This window comes from Ruditapes philippinarum, unplaced genomic scaffold, assembly GCF_026571515.1.
Source record: "Ruditapes philippinarum isolate M1 unplaced genomic scaffold, ASM2657151v2 ctg3677_1_1_1_1, whole genome shotgun sequence".
In the NCBI taxonomy this organism is placed as follows: Eukaryota; Metazoa; Mollusca; class Bivalvia; order Venerida; family Veneridae; genus Ruditapes; species Ruditapes philippinarum.
The window spans coordinates 1-10732 of record NW_026859926.1 but is presented as its reverse complement, the minus strand read 5'-3'; positions in this window follow the sequence as shown (position 1 = coordinate 10732).

Below are 10732 nucleotides of genomic sequence, written 5' to 3'. Positions count from 1 at the left end.
AACAATGACTTACATCTTGATTACTTTAGTTCAATAATCCTAATTCTATGACCAGAAATATTTCAAATTCATTACAATACAAAAGTGTTTATGTTGCAATAAAGTTATTTATTTTCGAGCCACTGACAAACATTATCTCTTTTCAGATATACAATTTAGAATGTCAATTGATAAATAACATCAATTAAATATCATAGTGAGAATACGTTTTACATAATTTTATTTGTATTATTGATCGTAATCTTTGTGAAACATGTTCATTTTCTATCAGCAAATGTCGCAGTGAATTCACGTTAAATCTCGAATGAACGTTTTATTCCGCCTGTAGATATCTATGTATGTGTTCTGTTAAATAAGATCATCAATCAATCTCTACACAAAAACAATATGGAACATGGAAAGTATCATTTATTTTATCACCAAATTTCTGGGAGAAAGGAAATCTTCAATCTTGTCTACATAATAAGACAGAATACAGCTAGATGTAAATCGTATCACTTTAAGACAAGAAAATGGTTCTTAGATATGCCTTAACGTCAAGAGTTTTTACATGATAAACTTGATCTATCGACGTAATGTATGACGTCACTCTTCACCCATCTCTATGTTCTATTCTTGAAAGTTTTACTTATGCATATCAAAGGTACTATAGTCTTTCTTACATCATGACAAGATAAGAGAGAAGACAGCACTTGTGAAATGTTGTCAAATATTTTTTCGAAATATTCAGCTATGATACGAGTTCCAATTAAAGTTCATGCATGACTGTTGATTAATATTTTAATGATAAAATAATAGCAAACTTTCTATGTCGTTACCTAAATGTAGATAAATCATTGCTTATTTTTATAGCTGAAAATGGTATACATGTTACCAGTTTATTCCATGTAATCTATTACTTTGTTTCTATTGTAGAATATTTCCAGACATGTATTTCACAACATCCTAATTAATCATATGGAGTCAAGGGAGCAATGAATCGGTCAAACTTCCATTACAGATTTTATTTATCTTCCTGGATATTTTTAAAGACAATTCTAAATGATTAAAAAGATGTAAATCATTCAACAGCAAACAATTACAACAACAGCATATCTGTTGTATTAGTATGTGTCTTCTTTAAAAAAATGATTAATTATAATTATTATTTTAAAAAATCATTGCGATACAATATTTGCAATGTAAGGAAATGGTTTAATGTTTTCTACATTGGAAATTTTTAACTTTGTTTAAAAAACATCGACACATTTTAACAAATTTGTATAATAGGTTTTCCTAGCATTACAATAATTCATCCATCTTTACCAGAAAATCCTTAAATACAGCAGACGACAGACTGAATTTATTTAGTTAGTAACAAACACCAGACGGCACTTCTTCCTCCATAAATTGCTTTTGTTGATAAGAGAATTGTAAGATAGCACTGATAGTGTTAATGAATGGACAGAGATAACTTTACAAAGGTCGTATGAAGGACTTCTAGTAGCAAACATTGACCTCTAGTAAATATCTTGATAAATCCTGACATGTAGCAAGATAATGCGGACAATACAGTCTTAATGATTTATGTTTAATGTGTGTTACTATACAATGTTAATCTCAACATATCTGTTACTTTGTACATAAATATTTATTCTGAGGAAACTGAGGATATTGACAGTGTCTTAAATCCTTTGATACAATTAATTAAAATCCTATAACCAAATTATGCCATTTTGATATTTTATGTTTATTAAAAGTTAACAGCTATAATAATTATGACAATGACAAAGTTTATTTGCTTTTTAGCGCCTGCCAAACAATTCACTTAACTTTTACAAAACATAGCAAGCGCGCATCAACTGACATTACTGCAAGATTACTGCAACTTAATATTGACATTACTGTAACTTAATACTGACATTATGATATGGAGCACAGAGAGTACATACAAATGTTTTCAGAGAGATAATAACATATGTATCAACGAATTTAAAAACATTTTGTTAACAATATTGCGACATCATTTAAAAAAGCAAAACAGTAAAAAGAAATGCTTATATATAATCACATATTGATATATTTTGTTATTGTTAAAATATCCATAAAATCGTTCACAAAATTTCACAAGATTGTATTGGCATTCTCATAAATTGGTTATATCTCTCAACATCAATCAATAATGTTATTTGCTTTTTTCTGTCTAACCTATGCTCGAGTAAAGTTGGCCTAGTGTAGTGAAGAAATAAATCAGACATAAATCAATCACTAAAACGAGAAAAAGAAACAAATGTTAAACATCCCATAATGCACTGTTTGTCTCTATTTTGCTATCATTTGGAGCCGTACAGCCGAACATTGGCAACAGTTTATTCTGTTTCATTTATGCAATTGAAGAAAATGAGGTAACAAGAAGAGGTCATCAATAAGTAACTTATTTCTCTAAAGGTTAAAACACACACCAATACACGGTTTGATATGCCAAATTCATGGAATAATGAATAAAATAAGTTGTATATAAAATGTATATTTAAGAAATAATATCAGTCTTAGCGCGGTTCATCGGCTATTTAACAACGGTTTGGAGTTTTGATGCGTATGAACTGACCGCGAAGGCCGTAGGCCTGAGTGGTTAATTTTTTCGCATCAAAACGACATTTTGTCACATATTAATAAATATGCAGCTGTGAAACGTGATTCAGTGAAACTTCGTGCATGATTCAATGCTAAAAATAATTACACAATTTTGTGTCGTTATCATTTCCAGTAGTTACATTATTGATTTTTTCATTACATAAATATTTGGTGTATACAAAAGGAATACAAGTTACCAGATTATTCTTTGTAATTGATTACTTTATTTCTATTGTAGATGATTTCCAGACGTTTATTTCACAACTCCGACATACTCATTGATCATATGGAGTCAAGGGAGCAATGAATTGGTCAAACTTCGATAACAGATTTAATTCATCTCCTGTTTTGCTTTTTTCAAAGACAATTTCTAATATCTTAAAGATATAAATTATTTGAAATTAACAAAATGTGTAATTACCTAAAATCTGTAAAAACATATAACAAATACAACAACAGACAAAACTATTGTATTCTTAAATGTTTTCTTTAGAAAATAACTGTGATACAATATTTGCAATGTAAGGAAATATTTTCTGTTTTCTACATTGGAAATTTTAAGCTTTGTTTAGAAAAATACAAAACAGATTTTTTAGCGTCCGCGCCAAAGCACGACGCCCCTTATGGAATGAAATTTTGTGGAAGGGTATTTGCAATTTCTCGGGCCTTTAAGTCGGTCATAAAAAGTCAATCATTTCGATTGAAATGAGGGTGTTTTCTAATTAAAAATGAAACGTCGCGATATGTACAATGAATAGCGAACTGGAGAATTTTCGCAATGCAAACATTATTCAAATGAAATATTTCTTTTCCGTCAATTAATCGCGCTCTTCGGGTTTTTTATTAATCATTTTGTAGTACACAGTGGGTTATTATGGTATTTTATTGGTGTACATGTATCCGAAAACTGTAAATAGAATGATCTTTCATAGCTTACAATGATTCCATCTTTACCAGAAAATCCTTAAGCACACAGACGACAAACCGATTAAATATAGTCAGTGGCAAACACCAGACGACAATTCTTCCGCCATAAATTGCTTTAGTTGTTTGAGAATTGTGAGATAGCACTGATAGTGTTAATGAATGAATAGAGATAACTTTACAAAGGTCGTATGAAGGACTTCTTGTAGCAAACATTGACCTCTAGTAAATATCTTGATAAATCCTGACATGTAGCAAGATAATGCGGGCAATACAGTCTTAATGATTTATATTTAATGCGTATTACCATACAATGTAAACCTCAACATATCTCCTACTTTATACATGAATATTATTTGTAAACTGAGGATAGAAGCAATCTCTTTAATCATTTGATACGATTAATTACAATCCTATAACCAAATTATGCCATTTTGATATTTTATATTTATTGAAAGTTAACTTAAAAATAATTATGACAATGACAAAATTTGTTGCTTTTTTTGGCCGCCTGCCAAACAATTCACTTTTTACAAATCAAGTAGCATGCGCATATCAACTGACATTACTGCAACTTAATTTGGACATGACTGCAACTTAATATTGGCATTGGTGGAACTTAATATTGACATTACTGCAACTTGATATTGACAATACGCAACTTAATATTGGCATTACTGCAACTTAATATTGGCACTACTGCAACTTAATATTGATATAATGGCAATTTAATATTGGCATTACTGCAACTTAATATTGATATTACTGCAACTTATTACTGGCGTTATTGCAACTTAATATTGATATAAATGTCAATATTGCAATGTCGATTGCTTCTTGGAATATTTGTATATCTTCCCTTTTTAATTTAAAATCTAAAAGAAACATAGAATTCATTGTCTGGTTGATTGGTTGATTAATACATTGATTAATTGATTGATTGGTTGATCGGTCGGTCGGTCGATCGATCGATCGGTCGATTGATTGACTTTTAAAACACACAAAAATACACGATTTGATAAAAAAAAATGTCATAGGATGATGAACAAAACAAATTGCTAATTCAAATGAAATTATCGGAGTGCCGCTCATCAAACAAAGGAAAATAAAAAGTGCCATAAACATATTACTTGTAAAGAATAATAATTAACCTGAAGAAAAAAGAAACACAAAAAGTTTAATTTATTAATTAAGAATACGTATTTAATTTGTTAATTACATATACAGTTTAATAGTTACATATATATGGTACTACAATCGTTGGAATTATGTACTCCTAACATGCTTGTTTTATCGTAAAAATTAAGAAAATATACACAAGTAAAAATGGCCAAAATCTTTATACTTTAGTTAAAAATATTATTTCTGTGACTAGATATAGTTCGAATTCATGTTAAGTATTACATTATTGTTTATGTTGCAATATAGAAATTTATTTTCAAGCTACTCACGATTTTCTTGCACCTTTCATGCAATAAATATCATCAATTAATAGAGAGAATACGTAGGAAAGGAACGCTTAATTCAGTTAATTGACATAAATATTTCTTATATTGGCCGTGATGTTTTCTCTGTAATTGCGAAATATGTTCCCTTTGTACTAGAAAATACCACAGTGAATTATTTTTGTTGATTCTCGCGTGAACGTTTTATTTCTCCTGTAGATATCTATGTATGTGTTCGCTTAAATTAGATGATCAATCAATCTTTACACAAAAACAATAGGGAACGTAGGAAGTATCATTTATTTTACCACCATATTTCTGAGAAAGAAACATCTCCAAATCTTGTATTAATGAATTCATCCCCCGTACTGACCAAAGACAGAAATACAGCCTACAATGTCAATGACCTCCCGGTTTAAAGAACACATTAAAATTTGTTCTAAAAAGTGTCTTAGTGTTTGAAATTATTTTTTATCCAATAAGATTTGCAGTATTTCAAATGAGTCGTAACACATTTACTAGTGCAGTCACGTAGAACAGCTAAATTTGATGACTTCGTAACCTTTTAACAAACATAACAGCGTACTCGTTCTAGTTCATCAAATTAATTAAAATTCCAAATTAAGATGCATGAGAACAATTCATACTGAACGAAATTAAATTGTGTTGTCATAGCAAACACTAATGGAATACTAACAGCGTATTTGATAAAAAACTCTTTGTTTCATTTTTTCTGTATCTTTGCTTTAAAGATAAATGTTATGATACACAAATAATTAATATTGAAAATATTAGTCAGATATTAGTAACTGATTGTTTTAAACCATAGGTTATACATTTATGTACAGCGTTATTATCATATTCAATTATTAACCTGGATTGTTTATAGTGTCGTTATCATATTAAATTATTCATCTGGATTTTAATAGTGTCATTATCATATTGAATTATTCAGCTGGATTTTTAAAGTGTCATTGTCATATTAAATTTTGAACCTGGATTTTTATTGTGTCAATATAAAATTTAATTATTTACCTGATTTTTTTTTTAGTGTCGTTATCATATTGAATTATTCAGCTGGATTTTTAAAGTGTCATTATCATATTAAATTTTGAACCTGGATTTTTTATAGTGTCATTATCATTAATTATCTGGATTTTTAAAGTGTCGTTGTCACGTTTAATTATTTACCTGGATTTTTATAGTATCATTATCAAATTATTTATTTACCCCTGGATTTTTATAGTGTCAATGTCATTTTCAATTATTTACCTTGATTTGCTTTATGGTGGTATTCTCAATCCTACCTGTTGTATGTCTTCTTATATAGTCTAAACCGATACAAATCCTAAATACTGGTTGACCCTGGTATTTTTTACTTAAGAAATAATATATCCCCAACAGTGATTTTATTGCTCAATAACATCACTGTTTGGAGCTCGGATGCGAGGAATTATATCACGAGGGCGTAGCCTGAGTGATATAATGATGCGCATCCGAACGACAAACAGTGATGTTATCAAGCGATAAAATCACTGTTTGGGATATATTATTTCGATTCTAACACGACATCAACAAATAGATGTTGCCTAACTTGACAATTAAGCAAAATTGCGCCTGATTTATTTCCGTACTTATTTTCAGCGTGTCGGATTTTTAGTGGTTACGTCACGTGTATAATGATTACGTCACATGTCTAAATATAGAACGTCAAACTGTGCATCTGTTGCATAATAACACACACTTTCTGTTCTTCTATGTTCAATAGGGAAACATGCGGGTCGTGTTAGAATATACTATAATGAGTCATAGTTTTTTTCTTCTTTTTTTTATATATAAAAACATGCAAAAATATGCACGTTAAATGCAATTATATTAAGGAAGACTACCCACAGAAGTTTGAAGGAATAATCTTATCACGATAGTCTCCCTTTACTTCTTACTCGTGTACTGTGTATTGTATCTATCTTATTTTACTTGCTTGTTTTGGTTGATTTACTGTCCTTTGCAGAGTTAGTTGTTACATGTATTGTGCTCCAGTAGTTGCTCTGTTCAAGAGGTATCCATGCTTACATGCACTGATACATTGGAACAAGATTTTTGACACTAGCATTGATACATTTTCTTGTTTTTTTGTGTTTTATTTTTGGATCAACCGACACATTTTGACCTCAGTTGTCAGGACTCATCAAGGTTTCAAGTATTAGAAGAAAAGCAGCAGGGGGGGGGAGGGGCTAAAAACTTATCTAGTACGTTACCACTGGACCACAAATTCGCTCTTATATCAAACTTTTTATCCACTTGTTACATTTTAATGTGTATCATATGTATTTTTTATGAAAGTTGTTGTTTTCTTTTTGGCTTTTTAGTTTCAAACAAATAACGCAAATATGCGAAAAATGTCTGTCATATTAATTACCTACACCCGCAACTAAGTTAATCCTTGCTTAAACGAGACATATATATTTTATTGACTTACATATCTAATACGAAAACTGTTCATACATTTTGCATAAGTTTTTGTTTTTCGATCATGGTAGAAAAATAAATAAAGAGAAACTACCTCTGATGATTTGTTTTACAATAATTGCCACATTTATTCCCCTTTAAAGCAGCACGCCTCCAGATTCATACTACTTTTCATGAAAATTTTGAAAATGTATCTGAATGTTTGATATTGTGAAGTAACCAAATGGAAACAATTTACACATTTTTCAATTCCACTGACACCCCACGTTAATTACCAAAAAGTGGTCAAAATGTGCAGAAATAGCCCTTACTGCGTTAGTAACGCAGTAGAAATATTGTTGTTAATACTGAAAAATCAGTCATTAATCGCACAGAACCTTTAAAACATTACTTGAATCTTGAATCTTTTTTACATTTCCAAAACTTTTAGTACATCTTTTCTTAAGTTTGATTTTATTGTAATACTTTGACTCATCTGGAGGCATGTCGCTTTAATATTGTAAAGATTTATACTGTTAATATTACTATACTTAGTTGTTTAGGAAAACTATTTAGTAATATTTTAAATGAGCGACTCAATGCTTACTAAGAAAGTCACAATCTACTTAATGAGGAGCAATCAGGCTTTCGTAAACAATTTGGAACTATTGACAATGTATTTTCTTTGAAACTATTGATTGATTATTACTTGAATTCTAAGAAAAAAACTGTATTGTGCTTTTGTTAACTATAAAAAAGCGTTTGATTCTATAAATAGAAACATCTATGGCACAAAATTTTGTTGCATAATATTGACGGTAAATGTTTAAAGATTATCTATAATATGTATGATAAAGCAAAGTCATGATAAATTGTCAGATTTTTTACACTGGTGTACGTCAAGGAGAAAATGTGTCTCCGATATTGTATATTGTTTTCTTTATACTTAAATGATTTAACCCAGTTTCTGTCTTCCAGTATGAAAGGGTTGTCTTCTATATCTAGTGCAACTGTTAATTGTCTTAGTGACGATACTGTTGATGTTTACCTAAAATTATACCTGCTATTGTATGCTGATGATACCATTTTATTAGCTGAAAACAAAATAGATCTACAGAATGGTCTTAATGCCATGTATGATTATTGTAAATTATGGGATCTGAATGTGAATGAGGATAATACGAAAATAGTGGTTTTTAGTTCACGTAAGCCTAGAAACCCGAATCTTAACTTTACTTACAATGGTAAACAGTTGGAAACTGTAGAAAGTTTCGCATACTTAGGTGTATTATTTAATTTCAATGACAAATTCGGTACAGCCAAGAAAAAACTTGTTGACCAGACTAGAAAAGCTATGTTTTCTGTTATTAAAAGAGCTAGAAAACTGTTTTTACCCATATCTGTTCAATTGCATTTGTTTAACACTATGGTTGTATCTATTTTATTATATGGTTGTGAGGTTTGGGGTTTAGAGAATGTACAAATTATCGAGTAACTACAGTTTCGTTTTTGTAAACTCATACTTAATTTGAAAAGGTCTACACCCAATTGTATGATATATGGGGAAACAGGACTTTGTCCTCTAGAACTGCAGGTTAAAACAAGAATATTGTGTAACTGGAGTAAGTTGATAACCTCAAAAAATGATAAAATATGTAAAATATTGTATAATACAGTTCTTTCTTTACATGTTAATAATGTTATGACCTCTCCTTGGATCTCATTTGTTAAAAATACTCTTGATGAGCTTGGCTTATCAAACTATTTTTGTGATCAATATGTTGGTAACTTAAATAGTTTTAAAACTATTATGAAACAGAGATTGAAAGACCAGTTCTTACAGAACAGGAAAGGAACCATAAATGAATCCTGTAAATGTTTAATTTATCGTGTGTATAAGAAAGATTTTTGTTTCGAGAAATACTTAGATATATTACCTTTCAATCTCTGTAGAATACTTTGTAAATTCAGAACTATGAACCACCTTTTACCTATAGAGAAAGGTAGACATTTACATATTGAAAGAAATCAAAGAATATGCCATTTATGTCCAAAACAATCTCTTGGGGATGAATTTCATTACTTATTTGAATGTCACTTTTTTAACTCTCTTCGTAAAAAGTTTATTGATTCAAAATTCTCAAATCATCCTAATATTTATAAAAATAAGTCATGATTTTCTCAACCTTTATGAATGTATTTACATTGAAACAATTTAGATAACTTCTGTATAAGACAAATCATGTCCAAAGAGTAAAGTTTAGTCAAATGATATGTGTAAGTCAAATTGATTTCCTTAATTTATATAATTTTTTGTTTTGTTAATCACTTTTGAATAACTGTTCATTATATTGTTGATATATCATAACCTTATGCATATCATATGCCTTGGTTTTGAATAAAATCTTGAATCTTGAAATAATATGAATAGTGAATAATAGTAGTTACAGAAGCAAATGTCTTGTACTTATATTTTCGATGTAAGTTACTATATTACATACTAAAATGCTAATATCAAAACTTAATAGAAGTTTTAGTAATTTCTACAATGAACTCCCTTCTTTTTTTAAATTAAAGGGGGGGGGGTGGGGGGCGGAGAACTTCTTATAAACATATTGACAGGGGTACGTGTCTGAAATATAAATGTTGCAGCCATTTCAATGCATTGTTATAGCAATTAGAGTAAGTAATATAACTTATGTTATTAGTTGTAGTAATATGTATTGTATTGAAATGTTAGAAACAGGTCAAGGGACAATTATCCCAAACCAGACTGCTGTGTTCAATAATAAAGATATAGCATTACACAGGTGTTTAATATTAGATGTATTGTCAAAATTAAATGGTGTTCAATATAAGTTTAATTGTTAAAAATGTCGAATGTGTAGCTCAACATTGAACAATTTGAATATCTAGCCGATTGTTGATTGTCTAGCTGATTATTTATTTGTAAATTATATTGTAGACTAAAGAATATCGAATGTTGAGCTAAATAGTTATGTCTAGCTGAACATTCGGTTTAAAATTGTATTGAAAACTCACGAATATCGAATAACAATAACCTGTCGTTATATTTCCTGTAGGTAGAAATACAGTATACGATGAAATTTCAAAGTTTACACTTATAATTACTAATTTAATCAAACTTCACAAGAGATTTTTATATGAAAGAAAGCAGGTTCGACCTCGACTTGTTAAATGGAATTATAGGAATCTCACACCGGCTGCTGGTACAAAGATTTACGCCACCAAATATCAAAGACATACGCCACCAAGATAAAATACCAAAAAAAATACCAAAA